Raw genomic sequence first — 14709 nt, forward strand, 5'->3', positions numbered from 1 at the left:
TGGTGTTTGTGCTTTCTGAAGAAATCTCCTGGGTTGACTTTGTTAATAGCTTTGAGGATTTTGAATACTTCTGCTGTATCAGGTCCCCCTTCACTATTCTTCACTATTAAAAAATGTTCAGTTCCTTCAGCCTGTCATTGTAAGACATTCTCTTTAACCCTAGAGTTATTGGATTGCACGTCTCTTTACCGATTCCAGAGCGACAGTATGTTTGTCTAGAACGTGGTGACCAAAATTGTACACAATATTCTAAATTAGGCTCTACTTTTGTGTACAGTTTTAACATGACATCCCTTGATTTTAATTTTGCTTATTGATCATAATATTTTCTTAGCATTCTTAATTGCTTCCCATCTTTGTCTAGATTTTTTTTCCATCAGTAAAATTCTGATTGTGACTTTGAAATGCAATTATTAGTATGTGATAAATTGGTATAGTTCTGTATAGTGTAGGGAAAAACTCTGGATGTCTTTTATATGCTTTTCAGCCAGGATACAGTTGGGCAGGCAGAGCATGTCTGTAATAGTGAGTTTTAAATGGGTGCAGGAATAGCAGGCAGAAAAGCTTGTGGAGAGTACAGTCACTAATAAGCATTGAGACTAACACCTCTCCAGGGAACCCCTTACATAAACAAGAATAATAATAGGCTTGGAAGGGGCTTGAGAAGATGAACTTCCTTTGAAATAATAGCTTTATTGAACTCTACTGCAGGAGAAAAAATGATTGAAAATGTAAACGAATAAATCCCCATCAGAGCATGAGGAAAAACGGGGGCTATTTTTTTTTCTACTATTGACCTAATCAATGTGGAGTCTCTGATTAATCCTCTTTCTGTCCTTTATTTCCTGCTAAAGAAGTGATCAATTCTGAGTGAGATCTTTTAGTTTTCTTGGATGAAACTCAAACATGTTATGGTTTGATAATTGAGCTAAGGTTTTGTTTCTAAAAGTTGTTTTTTTTCTCTACCAATCCATACTTATTAATTTCCTGCTCCTCTTGGTGAGAAAAAAGCCTTTTGTTAATTCCATCCAGAGCAATAAAGCATGACCATTGGTGTCAGTAAGTCACAGAGGGAAAAAAAGCTGTTAAATTGAGATTTTCAAAATTTTTCAAGCACACAATGGCAGGTTATTTATTTTTGATATTATGCAGAAACTCTAAATTTCTATATCAAAAAACCTGTATTAGTGGTGAATAACTTTTGTTTTCTGTAGGCATTGGCCAACAAAGTCCACTCACAAAGCAATCTTTTTAATGAGAATTGCATCCATGTACTTTCTTATTGATGTATCCAATTCAAGATCACAGGGAGATGAACCTTATGCTAGCAAAAAAATTGAAACAAGGTGGGATACACCTTGGATGGGACAGCAGTCCATCACAGGCCAGACACAGACACAAACATGCACACATTCACACTAGGGTCAATTTTTCCAAAAGCCTATTAGCCTACCAAAGCTACTGTACCTACTAGAACATACTATACAAACTCCACCCAGATAGCCCCCCAGGTCTGGAATCGAACAAAAGGCCACAGTACTTCTCCAGTAGGTAGCAATGTTAACCACTGCACCAACTACAGCTACATTCCCAGGAACAGTCTAAAGTCTATTTATTAAAAAATGCAGTAGTAAGTCAAACCCTAAATAAAAATAAGAAGATATATGATGTGACTAGTAAGCTTTACATCCATAACTTGCTTGGCTGTAAACAATGGAAATCCATCTAGGAAGGATGAGGCAGGGACCTAGTACAGGGGTTTAAATGGGGTGGAGCAAGGGATGTGAAAACCAAATGCTTAAACGAGTAAGTACTGCAATAACCATGATATTAAAATAAAAAAATAGGTAGAAGTGAGGGAGATTAGGGTTTGACCAAGTTTACTCAACCTTTGTTTCATTTTCCATTACATAATGCACACAGGAAATGATCTTGAATAGGAATTTGTGCTCTTTGGCTCTAAAATTCTGTGGTACACAAATGCTCAATAAGATACGACAGGAATAGCTGCCCTGTTTAATTTTATTAAAATTGACCTCACTTAAATTTTCATTTTGAGTATATACCGTACTGTACATTTTTAAAAAATTTCATGATAATGTTAGTTATTTTTTTCCCCATGTTGAAGTGATGTGCACGATGATTGTCAAGACTTTTTGGTCTTTACCAGACTTTTCTCAATTTTTGGAATGTGATATGAATGATCATGAATCATGAAAAATGAAATGACTGTATGATTGGGAGGGATATTTAGGGTAAGCCATTTAGAAGATTTCTAACTTGGAATCTTCTTTAGTTTGATGTATTTTTCCCCTAGTAAAACGTCAATGAAAATATCTGAATGGAAAACAAATTCATAATGTTTTTCAGTTTAAACATGTAGAAATTATTTTAGATGTTTTTGCTTTTTTTCATGAAATGCTGTCACGATTTTAATTAAGCAATAAGCAAGAATTAAGAAATATTTATTTTGCAATCATGGGCCAATATGTAATTAGTTTTGTGGAAATGTAAATGCATATGTTGTGAATTGCAGGATGTGAACAATGCACCTTTTTGGTGAGCAGTATCTTTGAATGGTTAAGATTAGATTTAGTCATATTATACCAGTGCAATACAGTTTCCCTCACAACACTTAAAGCATGGCAACAATGAAAAATTAAACAGAGACTGTCATGACCCTTTGCAGTCTTTCTTAATTAAAAAGGATAGTTAACAAGGATGCCTTTAATTAAAATTAAAGAAGATAAACAGCAGCTCAGCTCTGTAATCAAGGCTATACCTTCCATTGCATCCAGAAAGGGCCCTCAGAGAATTATTTGGCAGCCAAGGTCATTGTTTATCAGGCTATCAGAAACTACTAGATGCACTTCTCTAAATGCTCTGTAGATTTTAACAAGTCTGAGAAACAGTCAACTGGTGGGTATGAAGGAAAAACAACCAGATCTGTTTTTCCTCAGTTAAGTCCAATGACGGTCCCTTTGTGTGTTACTCTCAACACTGCTGTGTTATACATCTGTTACTCAATTTCACAGTAATGAAAATTCCCTGTGGACTGTACTTAGAAAATTCTGGTGTCTGAAAAAACTTTTTCTTTATATTATAGGTTAACATCTTATTTCTTTTTGATATTTCGTCAATTTATACTCAGTTTAGTTGTTTTTTACCTCTCTACTACAGTACACCTCTCACACTCCACACAAAGTGCAATGTGGGCAGTGTATGCTTTCCTCTACAAGTTCTTCACTTGTCTCAGCAATTTGCCTTTTTCCAATTGAGAGAATGTCATAGTACCATATAGGGTAGTTAGCATTGATTATAAGATTACTATAGTTCTCACTGACAAGATTTCAACTTTACAGAATTTCAACAAATCACAGTAGCCATGTTTCAATGTGTGTGATAACAATACAATAGCTGACTAAAGCCTGCCAATTCCAGAGCAATACTCAAATATATGTTTGTTCCAGACTGGGGAAAGCTGGTCACATTGAACTCATGACATACTATAGCCCACATATGAACCAGCAAAGGACAAAATGGTCAGTTCTGTCACACCTGCAGTCTAAATGAGTCTGTGATGGAGTAACCTTACATGGTCTGCAAACAGCATTTACACTTGGTCATGCACTGTAAATCAAAGTGTTGTAGACTGCTGTAAAACAAATAAACTGTACATTTTTACAAGGAAACTTCCTGTAGAAGTCATGAAGAAACCATACAGTAGCTGACTTACTTTTAGTCGAAATCTCACAGCACTATCTTGGGGTTTGGAGGGGAACTGATCTACCCATTTAATATTCATGCATTTAAATTTAGAAAAAATAATAAAAATGTATGATTATCCTATAACTGGAAATTTGTTGTATGGCTAGTTTAGCATAACAGCAAAACACAGCAGCCATCACCAACAAAGAGGTCAGGACAAGCATTATTCCATTTCTCTGGGAGTTCAAACAGTTGTAGCGGCAATGCTTGTTAATAAGACAGAATTAAGTGTTGCTGTGCTTTCCCAAATGAGGCCCCATCTCTCTCTTCATCTCTGTGGTGCAGCCACAGAGAAGCTAATCATGCAGGCTGATTTAAGGTTTCTTTTGATAAGGGACAGCTCCCAAATGGGGATGCACTTAGCTAAGCCTGGCTATCATGATCAATGGTCATCCATTGGTGCCTATCTGTCTAGGGAGTGCCAGATGGACATCTGGACTGCATTCCTAAGTTTCAGGAGTAAGTGACTCATATCTCACCTTGATCAACCAATCAGGAACTGGTAGGGCAGAGTAACCCATGTGGGTCTCTGATGCCCATGAAACTTTCAGCCAATGAGCGAGCTGAAATTCCTCCAGGTAAAAACAGGCAACACAGAGAAGAATTCGTAGGAGAATTCTAAGGAGAATTCCAGGGGTGCGAGACAATTCCAGGGCAGGATGGCCCAGGAGCAGAAAGGCTCCCATGGGCAGGACATTCTCGCAGAATGCCTCCTGACCATCCTGAGACTCAGCCCGGACAACCATGTAACGGCCAGTGTGTCCAAGTGCCAGAACTTTGCTTTGTAAGAGTCGAGAGCGGAGGTTGCCACGAGTAACCAAAGGATCCACCCGAGGTTAGCATCAGCAGCAAGCCTCGTGAACAGGTCGGAACTGTGTCGGAACTTTTCTCCTGTGCACAAACTTTGCTAGTTAAAGCCAACACTAACTAGCTGGTCAGTGATCAGCACGGTCGCAAGCTGCACAGCACAGCCTGGCACAGAGCCAGAGAGCGTGGATTGGACAGCAACAAGCCTGCAACTGTTTGTTTCTTTGTGGCTGCAGGAGATCTGAATCCCCAGAGATTGGATGAGTATTCAACTTCACTGCATTAGAGCTCGAAAATTCAACTGTTATCCCAACCAGTTGATATCAATTTAATTCCTAAGAGTTATGTACTTGTTTTGAGTATCTAATGTAGAAGTTGTAACCAAATCAATTACGAAATGGTCTAAATGAATGATATACTGAACGTATGTCCTCTTGATATGTGTAACTCTTCGTAACTGAATGAATATATACCTTTTGTATTCTGATAACCCTCACGATAAGATCTGTTAGGTTTATATGCATATTTTACGTAATAATAAATGTATCCTCGTGTATTAGTACCTGTGTGTGTGCGTTGTTTGAGTTATATCGCATGGTTGGATTCTAATGCCATTAAAAGAATCATTTTGTGACTTACTGCTACAATTAATAATTGTTCCAGTAAATGCTCAAACGGCTACAGAACTGGTGTCAACAACAGATTGGAATTACGAGATTTGATTTTGACTTACTGTACTCCTGAACTTTTGTTAAATAACACCATAAAATAAACAATCATCATTTGGAATAATAAATTATTATTAATAATAATAAATAATCTAAACTTACTCAAATTGCAAACTTTAATTCCCTAAGATAGAAATGCCACAGAGCAGTTAATGTCCCTTTTCTTTCACATAAGTAGAATTACAGCAACATCCTTATTATTATTATTATTATTTTTATTATAATAATTATTTTTATCATTAATCATCATCATCATCTGAGCAATCACAAAGCATCGTACCAACTGATGACATGGAAGAAAAGATTCGGCTGAAGCTTCTTGAGTTGCAGTCCATCAGCATCAAGGAGCGAAAAAACATCAACAAAGCCAAGCCTAACAAAGGAACAAATGAGCTACTGAAAGCTGCCAACTTAGTTTTGGTCAGGATCTAAAAGGATAGACATCTAACCCTTACAAAGTTAAACCAACTGATATACTGTACGCGGCAGCAGTATCTGGCTAAATCAAACCAAGGGTGATGGTATCTTGCGAAGGACCCAAGTGGAAGATGTGAATTAAGAACAAAATTGCATCCCTTCGCAAAGACATAGCAATTCTGGCCGAGCTTGGCAAAGGAGTCACCTGTCAAAATCTTCACCATAAGGCTGTGAAGATAGTGACCCACCATGGTATAAGCAACTTAACAGAATTGTCAAGAACCCTCAAGATGAAACACCAGGCAAAGGCAAACAGACTGAGCAGGTACACGGAACAGTTTTATCAATACCACCAGAACAGACTGTTCTGAGAGAACATCAGAATGTTCTACAGGGAACTTAGTCAAAAACAGCGCCCTGTTGTAGAACCACCTTCTCAGCAGAACATCGAAGACTTCTGGAGAAACATAATTGAAGTTGGCAGGTCTCACATCAAAGCCTTCAAGAAAGTGGCAGCTGAACCATGGACAGCCTTCTCATATGAGGACATAAAAATGTCATCAAAGGTCTCCATAACTGGAAAGAACCTGGTTCAGATAAAGTACAGAACTTCTGGATCAAAAGCTTTGATGCTCTGCTGTCAGTGAGGTCACCAGGGATCTGAAGACTGGTTCACTACCAGAGTGAGTCTCAAAGGACCCTAAGAATTACCATCCAATTACTTGCCTCCCAACTATGTACAAGATCCAGACCACAGTGATCTCTGAAAGGCTCTATAAACACCTTCTGGACAACAACATCTTGCCAGCAGAACAGAAAGGCTGTAGGAGGTCAACACGAGGATATAAAGATCAGTTTCTCATGGATAAAGCAGTAATAGAGGACACAAAAAAATTTAACACAACCTTAGTATTGCTTGGATTGATTACAAGAAGTCCTTCTACAGCAGTGGTTCTCAAACTGTGGTACGCGTACCGGCAGTGGTACGTGGCGTGCCGCCAAGTGGTACGCCAAATGACCCTGGAATTGTGTCATGTGCGCTGAAAAATCGGGATAATTTTGTGTTTTAATACGTGTCGAATACGCAGCCTACGTACTACGATACAGTGCGCGCTAATACTTCAGTGGACACAAGAGATACTCTGTAATTCTATACCACTCTATAGGAATGCGTGCTACGGATGCAAGTGACCAATTGTATTTAAAAAAAGCTACTGTATCTCCAGCAAATAGGGAGAAAGGAGAATGTGCGTGATTTTGGAACAATGCTAACGTTGTAAACACAGGAATGCATAGAAATACGTGCTACAAACGCAGGTAATCTTGTGAGCACACGAAAGCGTGATAACAGAAAAATATTTAAGAACTGTTCTAATTTTAGAAAAATACACCGAGCGTCTCTGTGTTTTGCTCCCATGCGAGTTTGAGGGCATGTCCCATGAAGACTTTCTGTTCTGTAAATCGCTACCAACAGGAACTACAGGAGAGCACATATTTCAGCTTCTGAATGAATTTATCGAAGAGAATGGCCTCGACTGGATAAAATGCGTCTGAGTTTGTACAGACGGTGGTAGAGCAATGACAAGCCGACATAATGGTGTAGTTGCACGAATTAGAGAGGTTGCTACAAAAATTAATGTACGCATTACAACATCCACCGCGAGACCTTTGCCGTCAAGAAAATGCCTGATGATTTAATATCTGTTAGACTCTGTTGTGAATTGTATCAAGGCTCGAAAAATTAATTCACATCTGCTTTGCTCAACTAAACAGGCTCACCCATCTCACTGAAATGGTGCTTTTTTATTAGTTGTTGTTAATGTTTTTTTCTGTAAATCACTTTGAGAAGCCACCTTTAAAGGCGATATATCAAATAAAGTTTATTATTATAATATTTATTATATGTATGTGTGAGTGTGTGTGCACGTGCGCTCATGTTGGTCATTGAGAATTTCTGGGGTTCCTATGAGATGATGACTTGTAGGTGGTACTTAGATGCTTTGGTTGGATAAGGGGTGGTACTTGGTCCAAAACGTTTGAGAACCACTGTTCTACAGCATTCCGCATAGCTGGATCATTGCAGCCCTTAAGATCTACGGAGCCAATCTGACAATAGTAAGGTTCCTTTTGGCTGTAATGGGAAGGTGGAAAACTTTATGATGCAACTTTACTTTGCAGGAGGTTGCATCAAGACTGGTAGAATTGCCATCAAATGGAGAATATTCAGAGGCGACTCTTTGTCACCACTGCAATTTTGTGTGTCGCTGATTCCACTGACTAAAATGCGGCAACCTAGGATATGTCATGTTTAAAGAGCACAGGGTCAGCCACCTGCTTTACATGGATGACCTGAAGTCGTTCGCTAAAGCTGAAGGTCAGCTGGATCAAGAGATCAACATAGTCAAGGCATTTAGCGATGACATCCAGATGGAGTTTGGACTGGACAAGGGCTCTAAAGTGACCATCAGGAGAGGCAAAATTGTTGCAAGCCCAAACGCCAGACTAAATGATGATGCCGAGATCCAGAATCTTTACCAGGATGAAGTCTACAAATACCTTGGTGTAGACCAAACCAACAGTATTCAACACGGCAAAATAAAAGAGAAAAATCCGGAAAGAATATTACCACCGAGTCAGACTCATCCTTGGCACTGAGCTTAATCCAAAGAAGAACATGCAAGCAATTAACAGTTTAGCAGTGCTGCAGTACATCTTTGGAATCATCAACTGGAGAGAGCAGGAAATCCAGAATATGGATAGGAAGACCAGAAAATTGCTAACAAAGTATGGTCTCCTGCACCCAGAAGCCGATGTAGACCGAATATACAGTGCCTTGCGAAAGTATCCGGCCCCCTTGAACTTTTCAAACTTTTGCCACATTTCAGGCTTCAAACATAAAGATATAATTTTTTTATTTTATGTGAAGAATCACCAACAAGTGGGACACAATTGTGAAGTGGAACGAAATCTATTGGATTTTTGAAACTTTTTTAACTAATAAAAAAATGAAAAGTGGAGCGTGCAAAATTATTCGGCCCCTTTACTTTCAGTGCAGCAAACTCACTCCAGAAGTTCAGCGAGGATCTCTGAATGATCCAATGTTGTCCTAAATGACTGATGGTGATAAATAGAATCCACCTGTGTGTAATCAAGTCTCTGTATAAATGCACCTGCTCTTTGATAGTCTCAAGGTTCTGTTGAAAGCGCAGAGAGCATCATGAAGACCAAGGAACACACCAGGCAGGTCCGTAATACTGTTGTGGAGAAGTTTAAAGCCGGATTTGGATACAAAAAGATTTCCCAAGCTTCAAACATCCCAAGGAGCACTGTGCAAGCGATCATCTTGAAATGGAAGGAGTATCAGACCGCTGCAAATCTACCAAGACCTGGCCGTCCCTCTAAACTTTCAGCTCAGACAAGGAGAAGACTGATCAGAGATGCAGCCAAGAGGCCCATGATCACTCTGGATGAACTGCAGAGAACTACAGCTGAGGTGGGAGAGTCTGTCCATAGGACAACAATCAGTCTTACACTGCACAAATCTGGCCTTTATGGAAGAGTGGCAAGAAGAAAGCCATTTCTCAAAGATATCCATAAAAAGTCTCGTCTAAAGTTTGCCACAAGCCACCTGGGAGACACCCCAAACATGTGGAAGAAGGTGCTCTGGTTAGATGAAACCAAAATCGAACTTTTTGGCCACAATGCAAAACGATATGTTTGGCGTAAAAGCAACACAGCTCATCACCCTCAACACACCATCCCCACTGTCAAACATGGTGGTGGCAGCATCATGGTTTGGGCCTGCTTTTCTTCAGCAGGGACAGGGAAGATGGTTAAAATTGAGGGGAAGATGGATGCAGCCAAATACAGGACCATTCTGGATGAAAACCTGTTGGAGTCTGCAAAAGACCTGAAACTGGGACGGAGATTTATCTTCTAACAAGACAATGATCCCAAACATACAGCAAAATCTACAAAGGAATGGTTCACAAATAAACGTATCCAGGTGTTTGAATGGCCAAGTCAAAGTCCAGACCTGAATCCAATCGAGAATCTGTGGAAAGAGCTGAAAACTGCTGTTCACAAACGCTCTCCATCCAACCTCACTGAGCTCGAGCTGTTTTGCAAGGAAGAATGGGCAAGAATTTCAGTCTCTCGATGTGCAAAACTGATAGAGACATACCCCAAGCGACTTGCAGCTGTAATCGCAGCAAAAGGTGGCTCTACAAAGTATTAACGCAAGGGGGCCGAATAATTTTGCACGCCCCACTTTTCATTTTTTTATTAGTTAAAAAAGTTTCAAAAATCCAATAGATTTCGTTCCACTTCACAATTGTGTCCCACTTGTTGGTGATTCTTCACATAAAATAAAAAATTTATATCTTTATGTTTGACGCCTGAAATGTGGCAAAAGGTTGAAAAGTTCAAGGGGGCCGAATACTTTCGCAAGGCACTGTATATACCTAGGAGCAGTGGTGGGCATGAGCTCACTGAGCTGGAAACTGCATACAAGAGCACAATTGTCGGCCTAAGCAAAGTGCATCAAGCAAGGATCCGACAAATACACCAGGCTCATAATAAGACATGAAAAAAAACAAAAAAGAAATACTCTCTGGTCAACATCGGCGAGGAAATCAAGAGCCGATACATCAAGACTGAAATCAGCTCCCACACAACAACGTCTAGTTGGGTGTTCATCAAGAGTAGGATGAAGGCTTCATTCATCAAAGAGAAAATAAACAAACTCTTGTTGAAGCCACTCCACAGTCAGTTTTACAAACAGACTTTTAACAATTATGTTGATAGAAAACTGACCTTTGGATGGCTACAAAGCTCTGGGCTAAAAGAACAGACAGAGAGAATTCTCATGGCATCTCAAGATCAGACACTTAACACTCACTATCATCAGAGGAATATACTCAAGATGGATGTGGATGGCAAATGCAGGTTGTGTCACCAACAAGAGGAGCATATCAGCCATATTGTTGCTGGATGCTCTAAGTTAGCGCCAAAAAAATATATGCATCAGCACAATAGAATGCTACCTGTACTGGTCAATGCTTCTGGAGCTTGGCCTACCAGTGCCTAATCACTGGTATGATCACCAGCTTTAAAAAGTTGCGGGGATGGAGAACATCAGCATCAAGTATGACAAGGCTGTTAACTTCATGTCCTCCACGATCGGATCAAGAAGGGATGTTTTTGCATTGGTGTACAGTATCTCATGATGTAGTGGTTCTAGATGACGCAAATGTTTGTCACGTCTGTTGCGAAGGTTGAAAAATTAAGCAAATACAAGGACCTTGAGATTGAGATATTGTGCATGTGGAACACAGAGGCATGTGTGATCCCAGTTGTAGTCGGTGCTCTTGGAACTGCTCAACTCGGATTTGTAAAGTACCTCGATAAGTCGCCAGGCAAAGTGAGTGCTATTCAGGTGCAGAAGATTGCTCTCCTCGCAACAGCCCACATACTCTGCAAAGTCCTGACCATGGGACAATAGCAGGAACTAAGGAATCTGGTGGATCCCTGGTCAATAACAACCAGCAGAAAAGCTAAAAAGATAAAACTTTTATGATAACAATAATAATAATTACTATTATCATTACTACTTTTGTATCATCATTATTAATATTATTATTACATATTTTGAAAGAAGGTAATGCCAAGCTGTGAAAAGACATTGCCTACAAGCAAATGCTAGTATATTTTTTTTAACTGGGAGAAAAGTAGCACAATGACTTTATCAACATTATCCAGCCCAGTGAATATTTTATTGAATGCTGTCCTCCTTTGCTTGGTGCTTCAACAGTGCCACTTTAAAACAGAGAAATATTCTAGCTCTGAAAAAAATTGAAAGTATCTTTACACAGATTTGTACCCGCTTGTCACTAAGCAACAACAACAAAAGCAAATTGCACAATTCCTATCTCCACAAGCCCTTTTAATTAGCACCCGAGACCCTGACAGAGCTTGAATCATTTACAATGTCTGTTTTCCATCATCGGAAGCTTGCAAAACATTTTCTAAAACTTCAGCAGAATCTTTATCATGGTGGCACCTGCAAACTTTTTCTAATTACCAGAAGCCAAAGAAGACCAGCAGCTCCTCAAAATGTTTTAGCACTATAATCCATTTAGAAAGGAGACAGAACAATGACCTGCGTAAAGTGAGAAAGCTTTTTCTTGCAATGACAACTGCCAGCATTTTCATTTAAATAAAATGGCTTTCATTGCCAATGAAAACCTCTTTGCTTTAAAAAAACAAACCTGCAGCTGACTGAAAGGTTTTCTTTTTCTTTTTCAGAAACATACTGAATACATACAGTAGCTTCAACCTACCTGTGAGTTACTGAAGTGCTGGAATGTCATTGTATATGCAGGCGATAAGTCATACAAAGCTGGGGTTTAATGTAAATAAGTGGCTAGCCAAGCTGTTCACTCCTAAAGCAATATGTGACAGCTACTGAAATCATGCACGGACATAAACATCTGCCACATGCGAATAATTTGCCTTCGACCAAAACAAGCCTAAGGCAATTACTCAGAACATTGCAGCAGATGTTTATTTTTGAGAACACTTAGGGACAGATTTAATATAAATTTGGATGAAAAAAAGAATTGCTTAGCAAAAACATAAAATTACTACTTTCCATTCCATTACATAGTTAAAACCAACCTGTAGTTTGCACAGAATTTATTCTGACTTCTTTTTCTCTATAATATGTATATTATATATATATATGTATGTATTTTTACCTGTTTTGTTCACAAAGGTTGAATTTGCTGGTGACCATTATTAGCAATTTAAATATTCTAATGTATTTCCTCATCATAGTTTAGAATGTTTTATTTCCTGCAGAATTTTCAGTAATGAAGAAACATGCAGTATAAATAGTAATTCCATTTGCCATATACTGTACAGTACATCAGGTGGGTGGCATGGTGGCTAGTATTGCTGCTTTGTAGCGCAGATGCCCTACAGTAGGTTCAATTTCTGGTGTTCAATCTGCATGGAATGTGTATGGTCTCCCCGTATTCACATGGATTTCCTCTGGGTGCTCTGGTTTCCACCCACTGTCCAAAGCCATACTAGTATGTTAATTGGTTCCTGGAAAATTGGCTCTGGTGTGTGAGTGTGTGTGTGCCCGCCCAGTGATAGACTGTTGTCCAAAGTGTACCCTCTCCTATTAAACAAATTAACCGTCATTCCTTGTTCTCCTATATTTTTAAAGGAAAGTCCCCTAATCTTCGTATAACAACAGATTCTGTTGTTTTTCTCAAAATTGTTAAATGTATGTAAAGTAGTGATTATGGTCCTGAACTCATAAATAGAAAGTTTGATGTTGAAATTTCTGCAGTGAATGTTGATGTTTTTATGTTTGAGCAGGGAATGTTACCTCATATTCTCCAGTCATCTCTGTTATACAAAAGGGACGCTGGTATTTTTGGAGGTAACCCTAAAAATAATTTAGCCCAATCTAAGGGGCATTCATATTCACAAAGTATGTAAGATCAATTACAAATCAGAGGAGGTCATTAAACTTATCTTTTCAATTTGTTATTTAGCTCCTACTTGGTCTCCTTCAGGCATGTCTTGAAAAAGGAATGAGCTTTATCTTCGAAGCTAGGTAGTGTAACAGCGAGGCTTATTAATAAGAAAGAATTAAGTATTCTGAGCCTTCCCAAATGAGGCCCCATTTCTCTGTTCATCTTTGTGGTGCAGCCACAGAGAAACTATTCATGCAAGCTTATTTAAGGTTTGATAAGGACAGCTCCCAAAGGGGGATGCACTTAGCTAAGCCTGGCTATCATGATCAATGGTCATCCATTGGCACCTATTTGTCTAGGGAGTGCCAGATGGACATCTGGACTGCATTCCTAAGTGTCAGGAGTAAGTGACTCATATCTCACCTTGATCAACCAATCAGGGACTGGTAGGGCCGAGTAACCCACGTGGGACTCTGATGCCCATGGAACTTTCAACCAATCAATGAGCTGAAGTTCCTCCAGGTAAAAACAGGCAACACAGAGAGCCTGTAAGATTCAGTAAGGTTCAGGGAGATTCAGTAAGATTCTGGAGAGGATTCTGTGGACTGTTCTAAAGGGAATTCAAAGGAGAATTCCAGGGCAGGACGGCCCAGGAGCAGAAGGTTCCCAAGGGCAGGACATTCTCGCAGCGCGCTTCCTGACCATCCTGAGACTCAGCCCGGACAACCACGGAACGGCCAGTGTGTCCGAGTGCCAGAACTTTCCTTTGTTCTAAGAGTCTAGAGTGGAGGTTGCCAGAGAATAACCAGAGGATCCACCCGAGGTTAGCACCAGCAGCAGGCCTCGTGAACAGGTCGGAACTGTGGACAGCTGAATCACTATTCAGAACTAGCTCTTCATCAGGAACGAACTGGTCCTCTTCCTGACTTGCTGGGACCCACAGTCATCTTTTCTCCTGTGCGCAAACTGTGCTAGTTAAAGCCAACACTAACTAGCCGGTCAGTGAGCATCAGCAGCGCACCGTCGCAAGCCGCACAGCACAGCCTGGCACCGAGCCAGAGAGCGCGGATTGGACAGCAACAGCCTGCAACTGTTTCTTTGTGCCCGCAGGAGATCTGAATCCCCAGAGATTGGATGAGTATTCAACTTCAATGCATTACAGCTCGAGAATTCAATTGTTATCCAAACCAGTTGATATCAATTTAATTCCTAAGAGTTATTTACTTGTTTTGAGTATCTAATGTAGAAGTTGTAACTAAGTGCACTTTACGAAACGGTCTTAATGAATGATATACTGAACGTATGTCCTCTTGATATGTGTAACACTTTGTAACTGATTGAATATATACTTTTTTTATCCTGATAACCCTCTCGATAAGATCTGTTAGGTTTATATGCATATTCTATATATTAATAAATGTATCCTCGTGTATTAGTACCTGTGTGTGTGCGTTGTTTGAGTTATGTCGCATGGTTGGATTCTAAAGCCATCAAAAGAA

Source organism: Lepisosteus oculatus, chromosome 5 (genome assembly GCF_040954835.1).
Source record: "Lepisosteus oculatus isolate fLepOcu1 chromosome 5, fLepOcu1.hap2, whole genome shotgun sequence".
Lineage (NCBI taxonomy): Eukaryota > Metazoa > Chordata > Actinopteri > Semionotiformes > Lepisosteidae > Lepisosteus > Lepisosteus oculatus.